The sequence below is a fragment of the Leuciscus leuciscus genome (assembly GCF_965113295.1).
Source record: "Leuciscus leuciscus genome assembly, chromosome: 2".
Classification (NCBI taxonomy): domain Eukaryota; kingdom Metazoa; phylum Chordata; class Actinopteri; order Cypriniformes; family Leuciscidae; genus Leuciscus; species Leuciscus leuciscus.
In genome coordinates this window covers 53,268,393-53,292,410 of record NC_138726.1, presented here as the reverse complement: position 1 = coordinate 53,292,410, position 24,018 = coordinate 53,268,393, and the positions used below count along the sequence as shown (strand labels likewise).

The 24,018-nt window shown below is 40.6% G+C and overlaps 1 protein-coding gene and 1 long non-coding RNA gene across 4 annotated transcripts in view; one reads left to right on the top strand and one right to left on the bottom strand.

The window, feature by feature from the left end:
• Positions 1-24,018, top strand: part of LOC309482674 — a 460,652-nt gene that overhangs the window by 113,695 nt on the left and 322,939 nt on the right. The window lies entirely within an intron of this gene.
• Positions 1-24,018, bottom strand: part of kdm6ba (lysine (K)-specific demethylase 6B, a) — a 94,264-nt gene that overhangs the window by 46,440 nt on the left and 23,806 nt on the right. For 2 of the 3 annotated variants that reach the window (XM_082147702.1, XM_082147701.1), the window contains one exon: positions 15,534-15,570. The gene's annotated coding sequence lies outside the window, so the exon portion shown is untranslated. Of the gene's footprint in view, positions 1-2,360; positions 2,912-15,533; positions 15,571-24,018 lie in introns of those variants that run through there. The other variant, XM_082147703.1, reaches the window with a different exon arrangement.

The window sequence follows — 24,018 nt, the reverse complement described above, 5'->3', positions numbered from 1 at the left end:
GTAGAGTCAATTTTTAGACTGGATTCTATCCTAGAGATAGAACTATAGATTGGATGGATGGATAGATAGATAGATAGATAGAATGACAGAACGATAGATAGACAGAACGACAGATAGATAGATAGATAAGGTTGTACTATGAAGTTCCAGTGCACTGACTAGTATTATAATCAGGTTAATTATATGCATGTCAGTGTTTATAAGCATATAAGCAATAGTTCCTCTCGCTCTCTCTCTCAAGCACATATGACTTGATCTCCAAATTCTGTACATCTTCCAATCCCATGATGTTTGTGCATCTCTTTTTCTCAAACTAACCAGCTGGGTGTCTATACCTTAACCACCTCCCCCTCTCCTCCTTCAACCAAAGAGCAAAACACCAGCCAAGCAACATTTCCCCTCCCCCATCCCCCTCTCCTTTTCTTCTCCAGGCAGCCCACTCAATCATTCCTACCTCCCTTCTCTCTCTCTCTCTCTCTCTCTCTCTCTCCATTCCAATGAATGCACAATCCCCCGTTCAGCCAGGCCTGTCCTGGGGGGGTGGGGTTCAGGGGACACACACGCACACACACACACACACACACACACACACACACACACACACACACACACACACACACACACACACACACACACACACACACACACACACACACACACACACACACACACACACCCTCACCACATCTGCAGAAGAACAAACGCCCATCACAGGGAGTGATAAAGAGAGAGCTTATAATAGAGACTGAGTCAAAGCCAACATGATCCGGACATAAATCTGTGGAAAAAACCGACCTAAATCAGTCTAAGATGATTTGATGGTCTCCCAGTCTGGTTTTAGAGCCGTTTTGGACACTTCAGCTGGTCAGACTGGGAAGTCTAAGCTAAATTTGGCTAAACTCCAGACTAGGAAACCCACTTAAACCAGATAAGAACAGCAAACCATATTTAGGCTGGTTTTTCATCCGGGTACCAAATATGAGAGCATGGTTTCAGCCAAAATACCATTTCAATTAGTTATTTTACTACTCTAAACAAATTAAAATTGGAAACATTGCAAAAACTGTCAGAATTCTTTTTGTCTTCATTTAATTTTTTTATTTTTTGATGACAGTGATGGCAAACGTCAAGTTAGCCAGGACTAACAACAGTGTTTTGACATAAACGACTGCTCAAAACTACTTCAGAAATACACAAACAGCCCAGTCATTACCAGTGCTGACAATTAGATTAGCAGCTAATGAATAGATTAGCACGCTGCTAATCACTATGGCATTATGGGTAATAACAGTCCTCACACCACTAATGCTAACAGAGTTGGATTGTGCTTGGCTTAAACAGCAGCCAGTGGAACTCAAACATGAAAGTAGGCTAAAAGCAAAAGCGACCTGAGGGCGACACACACGCGCTGATGAAAACAGGCACCGGCGACGCTACGCCAAATGCGTTTCAGGGCAGACAGTCACAATTTGCTGGAGATAGAGAGAATGAGAAAGAGAGAGAGAGAGAGAGAGAGAAAGAGGATGTTCTTCCGGTGGAGAACCATTGAGGAATGGAGAAACCGAATACTGACAGATGAAGACGTGAGATTGTTTTACAGATCTCCTGATGACAATGATGAAGTGTGCTCTTCCGGCAATGTTTTGTGTTTCTTTATCTTAGTGGAGAGCTTTAATGAGGGGCGGAGCCAGCAGATACACACCCAGCAACGCACACACACACACACACACACACACACACACACACACACACACACACACACACACAATGACTCTTGATTGATCGAAACACTCCAGGATGCCGGTAATGGATGTGGGTCTGAGACGGACACACAGCCATGAGGAAGCGGTGGTTCACACACTCACGCCGCTGGGGTTTTACTCTAGTTCTCAACTAACACATAATCCATAACCAACCACCACTTCCCTAGGCCACAACAGACAACACACACCTGCAAAACAATCACACAAACTCAACAAAGAGTCACTAACAGAACAGAAATCATGTCCGGAACAATCAGCTATACACCCTGCTTTTCCATATGGATGTGAGGGAAGGAGACACTGGAAACAGAACAGGCATTTCTGTTTTATCTTTTCTTTTTTGCAGTAGAGTGTGTGTGTGTGTGTGTGTGTGTGTGTGTGTGACAGGCAGAACATAAACAGAGCGAGCCGGACTTAGTACATACAACAAGCTTCCTTTGTGCAGCAATCCGACTGGAAAAAGCAGCGCAACTTTCTCTAGCGTGTGTTTTTATTCTGCTGAGCTGTCCAAACGCAGCCTGGATACTTTCACGAGTTCAGTTTAAATGCCCTGCTGGAAGCACAAAGAAACTGGATAGAGGAAGCAGCATGTCTTACCGTGTTTCCCAACGTTATTCCCTGTGTCTCTGAGGTAATCCCACACTGAGAGCTGCTCGTTTGGTCTGTTCGGTAAAATCTCGGCTCTTATTTTCCCTTTAACCAGCTGCAGGCTTGACTACCTGCCCCCCTTGCACACACACACACATGCACGCACACACACACACACCGGCAGCAGGGCTTGCAAACAAAAACACACCATGCAAAAGCTGACACAGTGAAGAGGATGCAGAATTCCAGCTCCAAACAAAACAGAATTCCTTCTTTTTTTAGCCAAAGAAAAAAAAAAAACAGTGTGTCTCCCTCGTTCTCCTTCTCTATGCTTTCCTCCCTCAGTCCTTCTCCTCTCTCTCTCTCTCTCTCTCTCTCACTCACACACACACACACTCTTTCTCTCTGCTTTTTTTCCACTCAGTAGTCAAACAAAGAGAGGAAAGGAGCTGGTCTCTCACACACATACACATACACACACACACACATACACACAGCGCTTAAGCCCAACCCCCGCTATAGGCCAGCCTGCCTCTCTTGGTTTTTTCACATCTCTCTCTCTAAACAGCCCCTCCCCCCGTCCCCTGTCACCTCTCTCTCTCTCTCTCTCTCTTAGCCTCGTTCTCACCATCCCTCCCTCCCTCCCTGTGTGTCAGATAGAAGGGATCGGAGAGCGGAAGGGATCCATTTACTATATTTCATTCTCTCATTCCCTTCCAATATTTCTGTGATCTCAGAATCCGAGTGCATCATGAATCTGCACCAGAATGTGGAACAGATTTCTGCAGATTATCATCATTCAGAAAGTTATACACTTATATGCATGTTTGTTAATAAAATATTTTAGCTAACCACTATGGGCCAGATTTACTAAAGAGGCCAAATTAACGTGAGAGTGCAATTCCACAAAAGTGCCGATGGGAAAGGAACGTTCTGTGGATGATCGACTGACGGCAAATTAAAGAACGCCAGACACAGCAAATAATTTCAATAATGACCAACACAATCTACCAAAGATCACGCAAACTACTGTCCGGTTTAAAACATGCTTTTTTGGGGCATTAAATGGCACAAATACCAGTAAACTGACTAGCGCAAACCATAGTAAATCATCTTACACGAGCTGAAAGGGAAACAAATGCATATGCAATAAGGTCAGGCACCAATTTTTCTCTTTTCAGCCCTAAGTTTTCACCGCGTATCTTTAGTGTCAAATCCTGACACTAGTTTTTTAACGGCAAAAGAGGTTTCGGGCTGAAGCAAGCTGTTATAAATCTGGCCCTAAGTGTGCAACACACTCAACATTTCTGTCAAAAACCATACAGAAAATGCAGGAAAAGTCAAAAAGTAGTTGAATGGACTACATATCAAAGAGGCCAGTGGGTCAGTCAGTATTGGTCGGTTGAAATTAACAACATCTGGCAGTTACTTCTTTCATTAGACCGGTTAGTGGCGCTAACTATAGGCTTGCTGTAGTCGTCGGTGTTATCAGTCCTGCATGCGGGTGAACCACTAATATTTGTTGTAACGGGTGGAATAATATTTCAGTTGTCATCTGTGGTGCTGGTGCGGGTCGGGAATCAATAGGCACTGTTGGACTGCGGGTTCAATAACCAAGAATATTTCGACAGGCGGCTGCTTTCAAACATTCCCGAGCTTATTTGTGTTCACAGTTACCCTGGAAATCCAGAGTTCTTGCGAGAGCACAAGTTGAATTTGCTCAGCGAGTTTACTCTGGCATTGAGTAATGATGCTCATTAACTATGCCCTTGTATCCAATCACATCGGGTTATCTGATATAGGCGGGCCAGAGGCGAGATGACGACAGCGCTGCAACGTCAAAGTCATTAGTAAACATTGCAAGATGGCTATGGATAAACACCAGTTGTTTGAAACGGCTTTGGCCGCTACAATGAACGAATGTTAGCGAACAAGGTCTACCGGGACAACCTTATAGGGATTGTGGTAGATGAGGTCATTTGGTAAACTTCCTCTAATGAAAAAGTAAGCTATTCAATAGTAATCAGTAGTCTTAACTACTCAAACTATTTTCCGTCGCTCTGGATACGTCACCCAGTGTATTGCTGTGATTGGTCGTAGTGTTATCCAATTGCGTGCAGTGAGATTTTCAAATGCATGCTTGGTGCCGCCCCTCGAGCTGGCCGATTTTCATTCCTCAATGCCAGACCCTTAATCTTTCGGATTTGGGTCTGGATTTCCAAGTTAGTTCACAGTCTGAACTCTGAAGACCGTCAAAGGTTTCTAATTACAATGCGATTTGCAGCGTTGAGCATCGGTAGCCAATCGCGCTGAAACCGAAGTGATCGACAGCTTCAGTTCATTATAAAGGCAGCGCTCTCTGCTCGCTTTCTGTATAATAATCTATTCGCAATTTGAATAAAAGTTTTATTTTTCATGCTGCTAAGAGGAGTTTCAGAAGAGAAAACCTTAATTCACTCTTAATCGCAGAATGAATCCGCTAAAAACATTCCTCATATTACAAAGGCTCACGTTTGGTGTTCTTTTAATTTATGGAAACCTCTCAGCATCTGTATAGTCTATGGTGCGATTTATGCACATTTGTTCAAAATAGCCTGCATGAGCAGATTGTTGACGGTGTAGGCAAAAGTTGTGTATCGTTTCCATGACGGATGCACGCTCTCATCTTTTTTTCTGTTAATTATTACCATGTTGGGCTTGCATGTCTATAAAATGCATCAACTCAGAATGCCTAATGTTGGTTTGATTGCTTGTGTTTTTTGTTTTTTTTTGGTCTGCAGGTGTAGCGGGTGCGTTTCGGGTCATTTTTATGTCAAACAGGTCGGGTCGGGTACGTTATTAAATTAGTGCTGCTGTGCTGAATTTTCAGCATCATTACTGCAGGCGTCAGTGTCACATGATCCTTCAGAAATCATTCTAATATATGATGATATAATGTACATCTGCATTATTATTGCCTATCACACTCTCTCGATATAAAGGCATCAACCATTGAAAAACCTACATAGCTGTTGGATGGGATTGGTCAGTGAGAATGGCAGAAATGATTGATTTAGTGCAGAATATCTGTGGTTGGATGACTAAATCCAGCTGAAAACAAAAAGCTAGGGGTGTTTATGTATGATCTTGTTTGAATGCATACATCATCAGTGAAATGTGTGTGAATGACTGAGATATGTATTTGTGTGTGATCAATGTGTGGGAAAGAGAATAAAGAAACAGCTGTTTTGTGCTGTAACTTTTTTCCTTTTGTCACCTCGAATCAGCCTCAAGCACACACACTCACACCCTTGAAAGGGGACAGCAGAGGATATCCACGTGAAGCTGAACACGTTCCACTGCGAGACCCAAAAAAGCAGGCTGGATGGAAAACCTGCTAACTTGCAAAGAAGCCATGCTTACATTGTTCAGCAATCAAGTAGAAACATACACACACATAAAAAAAGCTGTCTCCTGATACAATGATGCTATTCCAAGCTATTTTTAGCTTTCTTTCATGAATTCCATTCCCATGATCCAATAAAGATTAAAGTTATTCTAAAAATCTTCCTGAGAGAGGAAGGGAGGGAGAGAGATATGATTCACAAGCCAAATAAAGCCACATATACTATCGTCCTCAGTGCCGTTAGCCTAAGCATTACATCATTTCCATTGTATTGATTTATTACTGGAGAAATGTGGCCGCCAACGAGAAGTGAAATATTTGACTCTCGGCCAATTGACAAAAGAGAAGCGAGAGTGTGTAAATGTATGTCAGGGAATGCTGGTGTTATCAAAGTCCTTTGTAGAGTTATGTAAGGGGGAAAAACCTCAACACAAATGACAAATAACCTGCGTCAGCATGTCAGATTGCAATGCTCTATCCTTAATTAACAACCTCTTTACAAGAAAATCATCTTTTTTTAAATGCCATGTAAAAGCCTTAAAGAGATGGTTCATTAATTACTCACCCTCGTGTATTTCTGTCCCTCTGTTGACAGCTACGCAAATACCACTTTTTTTTTTTAACCACAACTGATGTGTGAGTTGATGAATGTTTATATGTGAATAAAAGTCTAAATTCAATCTGTTCATCACATAAAACGATCGAGTCTCTTCAGAAAATTTGGACTAAACCGCTCAATTCATATGGATTAGTTTTACGATCTCTTTATGAACTTTTTGAAGTGTCAAAGTGTCAGTTGTGTAGCTGTCAATGGAGGGACAGAAACCTCTCAGATTTCATCAAAAAGATCTTCATTTGTGTTTCGAAGATAAACGAAAGTCTTGCGGGTTTGCAACGACATGAGGGTGAGTAATTAAAATAATTTTCATTTTTGGGTGAATTAACCCTTTAAGTCTGAATTAAAATGTACTAGTCTGATTTTTGTGAAGTCTGACTGACTTTAACTAACCTAACTAACTTGAAAGTATAATAAAAATGTTTAACTTCCCAACAAACAAGACAAATTGCATAGTTTCCCCTCCCTTCTTTCTCCTGTACTTTCTTTTCTTGCAGAGAGATGTTAGAGAGGGAGCGGAGAGAGCAAGTGTTGACAGAGAGAAAGGAAACTGTGATAGGAGGAAAGGAAAGTGAGAATCACATTCTTCGGCTCACAGCACAAATCGTTTCCTCTTTTCTACATTTCCAACTTCTCATTCCTCTTCTTCATTTAAAATAAACAAGGAGATGCTGATTAATTGGCAATTAACATCTAATGAGCTACAGCTGTGTGCAATTACCAATCAGCACATTCCTAACAATGCATCCCACAATGCACCATGTCGGTCTTTTCACATTGCTTTAAATGAAGTCGACTTCCTTTCGGAAAACTGTCAATCAATTCATATGAACACTGTTAACCCATTAGAATCATTATGAGCTGATTAGTAACAACAGTACAGCCACTAATACACTTAGGGCCCTATGATTTCTAACATTTATGGATGAAGAAATCAAAAGCCGGGCTGTACAAGTAATCAATCACGATATGGTCTAGTGTTTGTGAATATTAAAGCACAAAAAGACTGCTATTGAAATCTGAAATCTGCATATGGCACAGTTTCTTCTACTAAACACATACTGAAGCACACAAAGGGCCCTATTTTAACGATCTAAGCGCATCAGTGCCGGCCCGAGCCTTTTGGGGGCCCTAAGCAGAATTTGATTTGGGGGCCCCCTCCCACCACGCAGAGTCACCAGTGCTTGACGATTATTGACACAATGTCACGCTATAATGTTACATTATAAATTAATACAATGAGGTTATGTATTAATACAAAATAAATACTTAATAAAAAATAGATACTTTTTCTTTACTCTTTTACTAACTCTTTGAAACTTCTGAAAACAAACCGTCACAAAAAATATTAAATAAATTATTAGCAAAATATCCTCCAACGTTTTGCAACACTTTGCAGCTTGAATGATGTCTTGTATGAAATGACGGAGTATGTTTTTATGTTTCCACTGTTCGATCGCGCCTGCGCCTCACACACACAACATCCAGCATTGCAATCTTGACATCGCAGCCTGTTCGTTATAGCCGTAATAAAATATAATAATAAAATAGTCAACCTAACATATAAAAATTACACTGCTCTGTTTAAAAAGTCAGTAGTACAATTCATACCATTCAGCGTAAGCACCGCACTACTGTGATGTTTCCAAGCACATTTTTGCGCATGTGAAGAGGATGATTTTTTCCGTCGATATTGGAAAGTGAGTGAAGTACAAAGCCTATGATAAAGAATAGTTTAGCATCCAAATCCATCGCGAATTTTGAAACATTTTGATTCTAATGAGAGAGATAGGCCTACGTGAGCCCAACGCCGCTTACTTTTTTTTTTTAAACTTACGCCACTTACGATTTACGTGCGTTAAACCAATCAGAGTCTCATCTCCCATTCCCTTTAAATGCTAGTTGTGCTCGCGCCATGGCAGATTTGCTATTTACAGGACAGAATTTGATCGTGGAAAGACCGAAGCCGTCTCCAGAGCGCAAACGGAGCTGCTCGTGCGCGAGGTTAAAGTGCGCAAGCAGACCATCTACGGGACAAGCCGGAGTCCACCATATCTTCATGTACACAATAATAATCTTTTACATTGTAATCCTTTTATTTTAAATATTTGGCATGTTTGTGTGCTGCTGTGTGTCCCTGTGTGTTTAATAAGCAGAGTGTACAAGCATTGTGGACCCGCCTATAGACACACATTACTAACGCGCTCATTAAATAACAAAAAAAATAATATTGCGCCATTGACTTTAGATCAGGTTTCAATGGCGCAGTCTACTTTACTTCCTCAAAATAGCAATGCGCCAACAATGCGCCTGAACACACCTCGTTTTCAGACCAGCATGCCCATGGGCGCACAAATGGGCGCAAATGTATTTGCTATTTAAACAACGTGGCGCAGGACGTGAAAATGATAACTGCGTCGGACTGAAACTAGCAAAAAACACTTGGGTGGCACCTGGCGCTGCTTTGCGCCGGGTGTAAGATAGGGCCCAAAGTGTTTTCAGTGTCTGCTGTCACACTATATGAGGACATGAACACATGAACTTTATCTCCAGAGCTGCTCTGAGAGTCACTTCACCAGCACTTCACCATTTCATTTAATAAATGTAACTATCGTCATATCATATACAAACAGAAATTCAAAGGTCTTCATGACAACCCCTCAAAATAAAAGTTTGGTTTAACAAAAATATATTATTATTTTAATAGTAATGTAGATAATATATTTTTGCCAATAGATACATTTTCTATCTTAGAATACAGATTTTTTTTTAAATACGATTCCCCAAAATATTAAGCCGCACTTTTTTTGCGTTGGTGAGCCAAAGGTTTCTTTTTTTAAATTATTTAAAAAAAAACTTAACAACACCAAACTTTAGATAGATAGATTTCAGTCAGACTAAAGCAATAATTTGCCTTTTTAAAATGTCATGTAAACACTTTAGTTTGACTGAAATCCTTCAAGTCAGATTTTGTCGGAACTAATCTGCATATAGAATCTCAGTATTATGTGCTTGCTCTGAAAGACAAAAGTTAACCGCAATTATTACAATATTCAATAATACAAAAATAATAATTCCTTTGCAGAAAATTTAACCACCTATCTTATTCCAAACTAGGTGACTATATGTGAGCTCTACAAAAATCTGAAATGCCAGTATGTGTGTGAGAGACGGTCACGTGACTCTCACACTCCCTTTTTCATTAAAAACTGATACCTCAACCCATCTGTTCAAAATGAGGACTAGGGTGAGACAGAAAGACAGACAGAGAGAGAGAGAGAGAGATGGTATGAGAAGGGAGTTATGAAGAAAACACTATTATCACTTCCTCCTATCCATTCTTGCTTTTGTCTAATTTTCTCTCTCCATGAGAAATCGTTTCCTCTCAGGATATAAATTAGTATTTGTGTTGTCTGTCTGGCATCAGCATGAAATTATAGGTCCATTTCCACCTCCATCTGACTGTCAACCATCAGAAGAGTGCATCAATAATCTATTAATGCGTGCCAGCAAAATGCACAAAGACACAGAGTGACACACACATTCCTACTGTGAATGTGAGGCGAAGGTTAAGTGCTATTCAATGTGCTAGTTTGCCACAGTCAGCCAGCCCTGATGAACATACACACACCTTCAACACTGATAGGATGTGAGCGCACCATTTACACATAACTACAAAAATACATCTGTTTACATCTGACATTAACATCTATGTCAGGTTGATCAGTTCACAAATGGCCAATTGAGACAGACCGCTGGCATGCATCTCCCGTGATCATTAGTGATCATATTTTATCGAGGAGATTGTCTCTGATTATGTGCATAACTTACTACGTCAGTTTGTCACTGCATGTTCAGTGATTTTTTAGATCAAATAATTGATTTCTTTTGAAAGCTGTTTAACTATCTCCAAATGTGGTGTGTGTGATCAAATCAAAAAGTTCAAAAAGTCACACTGAAACCTTGTATCTCCATATTTCGTCTTTTTTTCATAAATCATTACTATTGGCCACCCTTTACATCTGTCTGGGTTTTGCAAATATCTAACCAATGAACAGTATTAAAAAAAGAGCATGTAACTATACATTGTAACTCTGTTGGATAATCAAACTGTCAGTCAAACCTCATAGCTCCGCCCACCTCTTTGGTGAATGCGAGCGTCTCTGCTTGTTTGCAATGCAATGGTAAATAAATAACTGGTTCTTTGAATAAGTACATCGCTTTCTTTACGCTCAAGAAACACTAAATAATGGCTAATGTTTTATGTATTTGAGCAGTGGAGAAAAGTGTCTTAGTCTGTATTTGTTGTCGAGTCATAGCCAATACTGTCTTAAATAGCCTGTGCGAAGCATTTCATCTTTAATAACATGAGATTTTGGCCAAATGACAGAAAAAACTGAGCGCACACACGCTACAATACACTTAATAACATGTAAGTTGATGAAAACTTGCTGCCTCAGATGCGGCCGTTCAAATGATGGACAAAACACAGATGTCCAAAAGTCTTCGAAATCCGCCGGTCAAAAACTCCATTTAAGCTTGATTTTTTTGTCAAATTTGTGTCTGACCAAAGTCACAATATCAACTTTGACAACGCAGTGTTTAATTATTTAAAAAATAGAGTGTTTTTTCCATTTCCTGAAAAAAAAGCAGCGCTTTTGGAGATACAAGCTTTCTGCCCGACAGCGACAAAACGTTTCTTGAGCAGCAAATCAGCATATAATGATTTCTGAAGGATCATGTGACACTGAAGACTGGAGTAATGATGCTGAAAATTCAGCTTTGATCACAGGAGTAATAATAAATTCATAATAAATCACTAAAAAACTCTAACCATACTCAATCTTTTGAACAATAGTGTACCTGTATTTACTGCTGTTCATTTATGAGTGGTAGTACCCAAGACTGATGTTCATACCAGGTGTAAAAGGGTTAAATTAAACTCTTCGGTTCTTTAGATTGAATCTGAGAAACATTACATTTCCCCAATCTGTGTTAGAGAAGAAACAGGAGTGAAAAGAAAGAAAGAGTACAAGAAACATACAGTTTATTTGTAACACTGAAAAACAGGAGCCAAAGTGCTTCCTGTTTAGACTAGTGGAAGTAAAAAGGGGGCGGGGCTGGCATCATGTTATTATGACATCATAGTACGAAAAATCTAAAAGATTATAGTATTAAAACAATGCAGAGAAGAACCAAATCTGCTATTTCTTAAGTCAAAACTCAAAGTTAACTAACTTCTGTTCATACGAGAAACAGATGGATAGAACAGAAAAACAGAGAGCCACGTGAGTTTTGTTGGGTTTGCAGTTTAGCCCCGGACATGTTCAGAGGGAGAATAGGAATTTGGAATTCGCCTGCTCTGTTTTCCAACCCCCCTCCGCCTGGAGCTTGAAGAATGTGCCTCCACACAGCTGGCCAAACACACACTCGCACACGGGGAAAAAGAATCACATGCGTGGAAATATACCTTATACACTCTAAAAAATGCTGGGTTGTTTTAACCCAATTTTGGGTCAAATATGGACAAACCCAAACGTTGGGTTAAAAATGTCATTTAAAAATGTAACCCAACGGCTGGGTTTGTCCATATTTGACCCAAAGTTGGGTTGAATCAACCCAGCAGTTTATCAAAACACATTCTGGGAGACGACTTTGCATGCACACCTAAGTATGCGCTACGGTTGCACACAGAAACGCATACATGCATATATTAGCAAGTGTTGCAAAGGAAAACTTTTGCTATGTGGAAAATAAAAAAATCACTTCATTTGCACATTGGAGAGCAAAACAGGCTGATTGGGAATATCCCTCTTTTGGCTTGCAGGCAGTTAGTAGCGTGCATTTCATGACAGGGTGGAGCGATCCACAGCGGGGTGGGGTGGGGGGTTATCCAGCAGGAGGAGGTGAGCGGGTTTAAGGGATATTTTTAGTAATGCTGGTAACACAGGCATGAACACAAACTGTAAGCAGCAAGAGGAATCATATAGCTTGTATACACACACTCTAACATGATCACATTCACCGTCTAGTTCACGTGGCGTGTAAGATAAATAAACCGGCTGAGGAATAAACATCAGCAGGAACTTCAGCAGACCAGCAGAAGCCATGACGACAACTCACAGATCCACACACGTTTTGCACAAGGCATTTACACACCTACTTAACCAGATGTGCAAACACAAATGCATGCACAAGCACACAGCATGTAGGGAAACTTCAAACCAGACTTTCACACAGTTTAACCCAGGGGTCTCAAACTCAAGTTACCTGCGGCCACCTGCCATGCTGGGGTTCTCCATTAGGGACCAGTTAAATAATTATATTTATATTATCACATATTACACTACTGTTTGACAATCCTGAGAATTACAGTAAAAGTCCAACCAAAGAAAATAAATTAATTTGCGGGTTGAATTTCTGGATAAACCAACACTTGTGGGCTGGTAGTTTGAGACCCCTGGTTAAACACCCACCTAATGATCATGTTAAGACTCAAGCTTGATTTCAAACGTCACTGTAGTCCAAAATGTGCAAATTATAATGCAATGCATGTACAGTATGCATATGTTTACAGCTAGCAACCTAAATAATAACGCAACCGAAACAGGGTGGAAATGAATATTGCCATTAGTAAATGCACAAGCCAGATCTAAGATAAATGTACAGCCTCAACTGAATAAATCATCTGTGAGGGTGTTCATCTTTATACGACACTGCTCAGATCAGATAAAAAGAGCAAGCATTCAAGCACATATGTGCCTCCGTCCCCACGGATCCTTGTTTTGCTATGGCAAAGATCAGAGACGCAGATTTATTCTGACCTCAAAGACGGAAAAACAGGAAGGGGGGAAAAAAAGTCCTTTTAAAATCTGCTCCATATTTCCACCACATCTTGACCAACCGGGATCCCGAACATCAAAGAGTGTGTGTGTGTGTGTGGTTGAGCTAAGGCTCGTGCACCCGGATGCATGTTTACTCAGCAAACACTTCAGTTCGGTTGCTAGGACACCTGTTCAGGACACATGCTGAAGCATGACAGGGCAGGATGAACTTTGACCTTTATGAAGGTGACCTTTTCGACCCTGCAGTAGCATGGCTTTTTTATGTGGTCAACTCTCCCATCTGATCTTTCACCTTTACCCTCTGGCCCTGCTGAGCCACAGCTTGCAGAGTTAGATGAAAAGTGTGTCTAGGATGGAGAATGTGTGTGTGTGTGTGTGTGTGTGTGTGTGAGAGAGTTATGAGAATGTAAAAGGTGTAAATACTTAAAGTTCACATGCAAACAGGTGTGAGTGTGTTCTTTAAATACACAATCAAATAAACACACGTCGGGTTTTCATGTTTTATGGGCACGTTCTACATACATAATGATTTTTACACTATATATATTGATCCCCTAAGCCTAAACAACTCTCACAGAAAACATTCTGCATTTTTACATTTTCAGAAAATATCAAATGTATTATTATTATTTTTTGTTTACAAAATGAGGACACCCCTAAAGGAGGTTTTGGGAGATTTTGTCAGCTTTTCTGGGTACAAATTTGTCTCTAAAATATGGTAAAGTAGTACACAAACACAGACACACACATAAACATGCAAAAAAAAGATGCAATTAATATGCTTTCACATTTAACAATTTGTCATGAGTACCTCTCCCTGTCTTTCCCATGTGTACGTGACAATTAATAGACTTTGACAGATTTACACACACATTTATTGCTTGTACAGTATGTGTGTGTGACCTTGGCCCTGTTTACACCTGATATTAACATCCGTCTTATGTAATCCGGTCACAAGTGGTAAATGGAGACACATTGCTGTTTATCTTTTACTACTGACATGCATCCACAATGTGACCAATGGTCAAGGTATTCAAACAGGACGGTTTCTGATTTCATGACTATATACGGTAATCTACTGTATCAGATTATGTTAATGCATGTCAATGTTTTGAACCCTTTTTACACCTATGCTTAGTTAGCACTGAATTTTGATTAGCTCACTCTAGAAGAATACCAGCTTTAAACAGAGGATTTCAGTAGGTTGGTTAATAAACATTACAATAATAAATAACGGCATGTTTTGCTCTATGACAGGTCCATGACACGGTAAACACACTGTTTAGCGTTCAGTCTTGCTCCTGAAAACAAGGCCTGAATGTGAGCCCAGAAATCCCACAGATCTAATAAACTGCTGTCGGATCTGATCTACAGACCCTATTAAGTGCTCACTATTAGCTGAGTCAGCTACACACACACACACACACACACACACACACACACACACACACAGAGAGAGAGAGAGAGAGAGAGAGAGAGAGAGAGAGAGAGAGAGAGAGGTGAACAGGCACGTGCATCTGGATTCTCTTAGCTCACATACAAAAGAGTTAGTATGTGAAATGCTCTGAATGTGCAATCTGTGTGTGTGTGTGTGTGTGTGTGTTGGGATGTTCAGTCAGTGCTTTGATAGTTTCTGGAAGTTTGGAAAGGAAAGGAAGTCCAAAGAGAATGAGGGACAGGGAAAGAGAGAGAGGAGGGGAAAAAAAGGGTCAAATACACAAACACAAAGCACATGCAGCTGGTCTGTGTTTGCCTCGGCACGTGAGTCTCGCTGACTTTCCTTACGGATTCAGGGAGTTTTTGTGTGCACGGATGCATATTTATGGCTACTGTTTACAAATGTGTGTTCAACTCCCTCGCTTCTGTCTTCACTGCACACACACAGGACCATAGAAAAAGAGTGAGTCACCTTTTGGGTTCAAAGGCCTGCCAAAAGTGTAAAAATAGAGCGGAAGAGAGACAAAACCACAAAAACACTGACCAGAGACTGAGTCACTTCAGGCCACATCCATCAAACTACTGAAAAACACTGTGGTGTCTGTCTCAGCACACTTATTAGACAGAGACGTATGTGTCCCTCCCACTGTGGGCATCTTTGGCTGAGAGGGCGTCGGCCTGTCTAATCTCCACCCCTGTCCCGTCCCGTCTGACTCCAGCGAGAGAGTGTGTGAGAGAGACACACAGGCTCTGAAGTTTTGGAAGTTTCTTTTTCTTTGGCTTTTACCGTAACCTTCAAATTCCCTTTGTGTCATTTGATTTTAGTCACTCAAACAGTGTGCAAACCCTACTGAAACAGCCAATTCATCCAAAAATGAAATTGAATGAAATTGACTTACCCTTATGTCGTTCCAAACCCGAATGTTTCTCTTTCTTCTGTGGAACACAAAAAGGGAAAACTTTATGAATATCCAGTAGGACGGATTCATTACAATAGCATTACATCATGACTCACTTTAACACTTAATAAAGTCCACGCAGCATTTTCCAAGAGCACGTTCACATTTTCACACAAAGATTTCACGTGTTTCAGATGTTCCGCAAAAAGATCCAGGATTCAAGAGTGAATCTAACAAATAAAAAGATGATGATTACATTTACATTTATGCATTTGGCAGATGCTTTTATCCAAAGTGACTGACATTGCATTCAAGGTATACGTTTGAACAGTTCATGCATTCAAACCCATGACCTCGGCAGCGCCATGCTTTATAGAAATGCCACTTGCTAAAAGTAAAGAAGTATACTGTAGTGTATAATGTAGTGAATGGTGCAGGTGTGATTTGTTAATGCATTAAAACAGTTGGTTTGCCTTGAATGAGGAATAAAGAGAGAAAACGACTCACTGGTCTCAACATATTCAACAGTTACCTTGAATTATTACTTAAAAACTTATGCTTGATTAAATCTATGGTAAAAACTTAAACTATATTAATTAAAATACTTCAAAGCAAGATTAGGAGTGGGTTAAAAATATAGATTTCTCGATTTTAATCGATTCTCATTTTGATGAACCGATATCGATTCGTAAATCCCAAGAATCTTTTAGCCATTTTCAGGTGATGAATGAACGGATCATTGTAGCGCCCCAATAAGCTCTGTGCTTTGTTACTTTTGATATGAAACAAAGTCTCAGCTTTCAAATTCGGACAATTTTTTTTTACGAAATTTAAACAATAAATACCACTATGGCGCTCTTTAATGTGGCGTGACAGATCACTGTAGCTTCGCAGTTCAAGCGACAGGTGACCGGATCATCTCTTCAGCTTTACTACTAGTTACAGCATGAAATAAACCTCTCAAAGTGTTGAAAGATACAGTACAACTTAATCTGTATCATGTCTCTCATGTAATCTGTGTTTCAACCACAGAGAGACGGCAATAAAACAGCTTGTAAACAATGTCACGTAATGCTGCATTTACCTCAGAAAAGCCATTCAATGACCATAAACTCGACAGTCAGCTAGAAAAATAGCATTTTGCTAAAGATATGCTCTATTTTGCATATTCATTGCACATTTTTACTGTTCTACAATATTTAATGCAAGTTTGACTAAATCCATCATGTTTTATGACAGCCACTATTTAAATGTTTATTTCAAAACAAGTGGAAACATGATTATGTCATTAAAAACATATTATTATAAAAACATAATTTTAATGTACGTACGTAGCCTATACAAATTAACCTCTAATATTATAGTAATGTACCAACTGGGGTTCCCTCTATAGTTTACAGCATAAGTTGTGAATATTTTCCATGTACTCTATCGAATCGAAAATGCATCGAATTGCAAGCTTGAGAATAAAAATCAAATCGAATTGTAAAATTTGTGTCAATATCAAGCCCTAAGCAAGATACCAATGTTTATTTGATTTGACATAAAGGAATGTGTTTAAAAAACAAATTTTTTGCTGCAGTAAAACAGATATTGTGAAATTATGAAATGTTGGTATTGTGACTACCAACAACCCTATTCCTTTTTTTTTGGACAAAACTACTGTAATGTACGGCTTACTGCTTTATTTCAAAACACGTTCATAAAAGTTCATACACGCAGATAAAGCATGAGTGTTTTCTAAATATATGTTGAGTGAGGGAGGAGGGATGACTGCAGGAATCTGTGTGTCGTGTGTGTGTGTGTGTGTGTGTAGTTATGTGGTGATGTGTTGAGTGCGGATGGGGGGTTTCACTGCCGTGGGGGAAGGGAGAACGTCTGGACGCAGAGGTCATGAGGGTTCAGGGTGTCTTAAAGTTTTAGTACGCAGACACACACACACACACACACAGACACAGACACACACACACACACACACACACACACACACACATCACCCTCACTCAGACGTGTAAGGTCATGTTACTGCCCTGATTTCGCTATGCATGTAAACACCTTTACCACAGTTCTGCTTGCTTATTCAGTGTGACGACTTATAACATAAATGAGGTTTTCTTGCATTGTCAGGTTTTTATGAGCTAAGAGAATTTTGTTGTGCATGTAAACACTGATATTACAGTAACAGTGATACTGATGACAGAAAGAGTCTAAATTTACACTACCATTCAAACGTTTGGGGTCATAAGATATTTCAATGTCTGTCCTGCTCATCAATGCTGCATACTATTCTGAAATATTATTACAATTACTATATATATATATATATATATATATATATATATACATATTTAAAAGTATTTTTTCTTCCTGTATGGCAAAGCTGAATTTTCAGCATCATTACTCCAGTCTTCAGTGTCACATGATCCTTCAGAAATCCTTCTAATATGATGAATATAAAGTTTGTTTATATAAAGAACAGCCTTTATTTGAAATAGATCTTTTGTAAAATAATGAATGTTGTTACAGTCCCTAAATTCACTGCATTCATGCTGAATAAAAATATTACATTCTTTAAAAATAAATCTCCTCAGACTTTTGAACAGTGCTGTAAATAGTAAAAAAAAAAAAAAAGAAAGGGGAATGTAAACTGCTGAAATGTTTCAAATAGTTCGGCACAGATGCGTATATACATATAAACAGAAGAATTTTAAGGAGCATTTCTTGTGACACGTCTCAATAAAAACCTATTTTTGTATAGATGCGTATACATGTGTGTTTCTGTGGTTTGGACTCATTATAGGTAATGATCCATCTGAGTGAGAAGAACCTAATTGAAACACTATGGAAGACCACACATGACCAGAACCACCCTGAGCTCCCAGACTCTCTCTCTCTCGCTGTAGGTGGTGCACAGGGCGGTACTGGAGCTTAGATGCTGGTACCGCTCAGACGGGCATACAGTGAGGGCAAAGAATTCATTAACCAAAATACTTAGGAGTTTAATGTGAGGCCACACACAGCGCGAGACACACACACTGCCACACAGCTGCAGTTGGAGTGAAACCGAGCGCGTGCGGAGGGTTGTGCGAGCCAGAGATAGAGCAGGCCATCAAAGTGAAATGATATCAGAGTGAGAGCGAGCGTTTGGGGGTTAAGAGAGCTGGATGGAGACCAGCTTTGTCCTTTCAGACCACGAGGGACTCTGACACAGGCAGAGCAGGCAGCAGATCTGGCCCAAGGCCAGGCCACACGCAGGGGCCGTGCGCGCAGGAAAACCCCCGGCTAAATCGGGGATCACCGGGCCACGCTAGGCAGACACGCTCGTGCCCTGCAGCACTGCCACAATACAATAGCATGCGGATCGACTGGGTAATAGAGTTGAGAAAATGTATCTTGATATTTTTCAGCCATTGATGATATTCAATATCTTCTTGAACAATCTTGATATTCATGTATTTTCTTAGCTTTTAGTATGAATATGTTAGCCTCAAGGTTATGAATAAGCTGGTGTGCTCCAAAACAATAACAAAATTCGCATTTAGAAGATATAAGCATTCAAAACTTTCAGTCTCTCACTCCCGCTAAAATGGATCACGGATTTTTATGACATCACCGCGGACTTCAACTTCTCATCACATCTTCTGTCCAATCAAATGCTCTCTAGAATTTAAAGTGTCCCGCCCTCTATGCTATAAATAACAGCTGGCCAAAGCGACCGTTGACACATCATGAAGCAATAATGGTTGGAGATGTGTGTTCGATTGCTCAAACGTCAAGAATGAATTGCAGTCTGTGAGGTAAACTAAACGCTATTGGCTATTTGAAAAGTGGGAGGAGCTTATTGTTTCTATACGATCTGAGGGAATCGCCGACGCCGGTGAGATGTTTGGCATGCTAAATACCTGGACCTGTCGGCGATTCAAAATCCTGCTGTGTGAATGTTTTCTGACTGAAAACTACATCGCGATGACCTACAGCCAATGAGAGAGCAAGAAACAGGACAGCAGGAAGTTCGGGGAGGAGTTATAGACCAGAATATCAGTTTTTTAATATAGCCGATTCTAGATGCTGTTTCGGGCCAAAATAACCTTGATGGCCGTTCGCCGGCTTGGTGTGTCCCGGGCTTTAGACTTCAGAAGGGTACTCGTAAGCGCCCCCTTTGCAGTCAATATGTGCCCTCGATGCACACTTTTGACGAGCCCACACTAAAGCGAGCTCCACAGCAGACTTCTACCCGACAGACAAAACGGCGTAACATCACAAAAGTGTGGACTCGGAACAAGATTGCGAGGGCTTAGGGTTCCATTTGGAACAGGACCTGTGTGACCTCATGGCTGTGGACATGCAGAGATCACATGACCAGGGGAATACTAATCTTCTTTTTTTTTTTTAAGCAAAACTATCATAAATAAATCATGAATATTCAATGTTCAATTCAGAGAAACAGAGACACACACTCGCTCAGACCTCTCGCTATTAATGAACCCTGAAGACAACTGCTCACTGTCCAAGCCCAAGCTGAAGTGGCCTTCTGATTGTAACTGTGCCCTCCAATGAAAAGCACTGTGGCGGTGCATGGTACAGTCAGAGATAATAAAACCATGGCACTGAATGATTACCACATGCACAATGACATTTACATGGTGCTCCAAAACATTTCAAAGAATACATTTACGCATTTGGCAGACACTACACATTCCCTGGGAATCCAACCCATGACCTTTCTAGCACCATGCTCTATCAGTTAAGATATAGGAACAATTACCATATCATATGTAAAAAAATAACAAATAAAAACAAAAAAATCATACAATTGCTTTGGTAAATGTCCAAAACACATGGTATTACTAACTTATATTTTTTAATTAATGAAGAGTTATCATTACCTGGAAAATAAAGAAAGGGCAGATAAATGGAACAAAAAACCGAACTTGCTTGACACGCGAGAACGGACCTTTTTGGTTCTTTCACGGCAAGCAAACATACTTGAGCTTCTGTTTACCACGACTGATGTGTGAGTTGCTGAATGTTTATATGTAAATAAAAGCCTCAATTCAATATGTTCATCATATATATGATCGTGTCTCTTTAGAAAATTTGGACTGAACTTCTCAACTCATATGGATTAGTTTTACGATCTCTTTATGAACTTTTTAAAGTTTCAAAGTGTCAGTTGCGTAGCTGTCAATCGAGGGACAGAAACCTCTCAGATTTCATCAAAAAGATCTTCATTTGTGTTCTTAAGATGAACTTGTTTCATTTTTGAGTGAACTATCCCTTTAAGCCAAGATGCTCTAGCAAACGTGTCAAAAAGCCCCAAATACTACTTAGAATGCAATAAATATAATGGACAGTGTGTCATTTTTGACCTATAAGCGGAAGTCAAAAGCTCAAACTATAAGTGGACAGATTCAGTGCCTGGAGACAGATTCCTTGATTTCAATTGAAACACTGTTTGTCTGCCTGTCCCACCATTTCTGTCTTTTCTTCTCTCTCTCTCTCTCCACCACAATATCTTTGTGCCGGAGGGTATAACAGCCAGTAGCCATTTTTTCCTTTGACAAAAACCGCCCATATTTCCATAGGCACCATTTTCATGATGGCAGTGCCAATAGTGTCCATGTACTGTTGCTGGGAATTACATCATCACATTGCATGTTACTGCTCTGGGTTTTTAGGACAAATGAGTGTTTATGAGTCTGTGCGTGCGTGTGTGTGTGTGTGTGTGCAAGGATTAATGCTTTGTGCCTGGGCAAGTGACCTCTGTATTGAATAGACAAACCAAAGAGATCAAGTTACCCCATTTCCCCCCTTTTCTCCTGCTCTGTCTCTCCGTCTCTGTCGGGTGTAGAGTTTCTCCAGGCTCCAGACAGAGGCACTAATAGGGCCTTTACCCCCAGACACCAACAACACAGGGGACAGAGAGAGAGAGACAGACAGGGAGAGAGAGAGAGCGAGACGGTGGGGCGTATGCGTGAGATGGAAGGAAAGTGTGTAATTGATGGCACACCTGCATGCTATCAGTAAAAATGAGAGCCATGAGTCTGTGTTAAAAGGAGAGAAACAAGAGATTGTGTGTGTGTGTGCTTTGTGCAGTGTATTCAGCAATTTGAACTCAAAAGTGCACGTGAAATGTGCAGTTGCATGGGCAGCAAGCTTTTTATCATGTTCCCTACAACCTACAAGAATAAGTTTGCGACTGCAGATGCAAACTAACAACGATTCCACTTCCTGACAAACATTTCACTCTCTCCTACAACTGCCTTTTCAAGATGCTCTATACCTCATGGGGCGTCCCCTCATCCGTACCCCCAAATCCCTCATGGCCCCTTAAGAGTCTCTGACAAAGCAAACTCCTCCCATGTGACCCCTGTAGCCCTGTGTGCAGTTAATGAAGTTATTTTTAATGACATCACGATGGTAAGAAGCAAAACTAACAACTCAAACGACAATAGAGCTGCGTCTGAAATCGCATACTTACCTACTATATAGTATGCGAAAAACAGTACGCTAGTATGTCTGAATTCATAGTATTCGAAAAACACGGTATGTGAAAAGTACCCGTATGACCTAATACTTCTGGCGAGATTCTGAAGAGCGCATTCGCTGACACTTCTTTACTATCCCATGAAGCCACAGGAGAGGATTTATAAATGGCAGTGAAGCAAACGCAACTGATGCTGGCAGGTCACGTGACAGTAACAATATGGCGGATGTAGTACGTCCGAATTTCTCTCATACTACCCATATTCATACAATATAGAACATACTTTTTTAACGGTCAAGAAGCAAGTTCAAATTCAAATGTAGTAACAAATTAACAACCAGGCTCTCTATCGACATCTGTGGTTGAAACATAAAATTGTGACCATGCTCTGGCACTGAAGTAAATCACATATCTGCCACTATAGTAGCCAAACTCTTGTTTCCTCAGTTTATGAACATGACATAAATATGCAAGAAGCCTAAAATCAATCAGCTCTGAATGTAAATCATTACTGTAGACTTAAAATGATAGTTCTGCATAGTTGTGCAGCATTGAGGAGCCAATCACAAACATATCTGTTGATTTTCCAATCTGAGGTGAAGTTAGCACTGAAGAAAAACTGTGTCGTCTCTGCACGCTCACAAATACTCTCATTATAACAAACAGTTATGTAAATAAGAGATTCGTTGTGCAGTCAGATTCATTGATTATAACGGAACCGTGTAAGATTTTTGTTGGATAGCATTTACACTAGTATTTTCATGATTGGATAGCTTTCTGGTGAGTAAAAATGCCCTAAGAGATTACCAATATAAATGAACCCAGCTAGAACCATCCAAACACACACAGCAAATGTAAACACCACAACGGGTAGAAAGAGAAAAGTGTCAGATTGTATAATTCTAGGGTTTCTACTTCTATATGCGTCTCTATATCTGCTGGCCAAACACACCGTGCACATTTGCGCACAAAAACACACAGGCGAAACACCCACACACACAGACGAAATGCAGAGAGAAGGGGCTCCACATGAGAAGGTGGGAAGGTTAACACATTCCTAGATAAAACAGTTACAAAAGACTCGAACAGGTTCCAGGCAGAGTCTGTGTGTGTGTGAGATTAATGGTTACAGTATTCCAGGTAAGTGTGTGGGAGTGTATGAGACCTCTATAAGGGTCAGCAGCTACAGCATAATATCACAAACGAAACAGACACACACACACACACACACACAGAGATACTTCTGTGTTTACATGTGAGAGTGAAGTAATCTGGTGACAGTTTGAAAGGAAGGAAAAGAAAGTGCTTTCATGATGCACATTGTATATTTTACCCACTGAGTGTCTCTCGCTCTTTAAACCACACACACAATCCTCTCTTCCTCTGCTGGGACTAGCAGACAGACGCAGTACGCTGACACTAAACCACACACACACACACACACACACACACACACACACACACACACACACACACACACACACACACACACACACACACACACACACACACACACACACACACACACACACACACGTATAAATATACTCTACTCACTCACCTGGAAACAGCTGGCAGGTGTTCCAACACCAAAAAAAACACACACACACACACACACACACACACACACACACACACACACACACGCGCGCACGCACGCACGCACGCACGCACGCGCACACGCACACAGTCTCTCACACACACACACACACACACACACACACACACACACACACACACACACGCACGCGCACACAGTCTCACACACACACACACACACACACACACACACACGCAGTCTCTCTCACACACACACACACACGCACACGCGCACAGTCTCACACACACACACACACGCACGCACACACAGTCTCTCACACACACATGCACGCACACGCACACAGTCTCACACACACACACACACACACACATGCGCAGTCTCTCTCACACACACACACACACACACACACACACACACACACACACACACACACACAC